Here is a 401-nt window from a genome sequence, read left to right as displayed (position 1 = left end):
CTAGGGTGTTGCTATGCGGTTGCTAAGGTACTCGGGGTGGTTGCTAGAGTGTTGCTATGTGGTTGCTAGGGTACCCGGGGCGGTTGCTAACGTGTTGCTATGCGGTTGCTAAGGTACTCAATGTGGTTGCTAGGGTGTTGCTATGCGGTTGCTAGGGTACCACGGGCAGTTGCTAAGGTGTTGCTATGCGGTTGCTAAGGTACTCGGGGTGGTTGCCAAGGTGTTGCTAGGGTACCCGGGGCGGTTGCTAAGGTGTTGCTAAGCGGTTGCAGATAGAAATAGTCAGATGATAGATAGATAGATAGATATATAGATAGATAGATAGAAATGGTCAGTTTAGATAGATAGATTGATAAAAAATAGTCAGATGATAGATAGATAGATAGATAGATAGATAGATA

The sequence above is a fragment of the Sinocyclocheilus anshuiensis genome, unplaced genomic scaffold (assembly GCF_001515605.1).
Source record: "Sinocyclocheilus anshuiensis isolate Anshui unplaced genomic scaffold, SAMN03320099.WGS_v1.1 scaffold2668, whole genome shotgun sequence".
Lineage (NCBI taxonomy): Eukaryota > Metazoa > Chordata > Actinopteri > Cypriniformes > Cyprinidae > Sinocyclocheilus > Sinocyclocheilus anshuiensis.
This window is presented reverse-complemented; position numbering follows the sequence as displayed.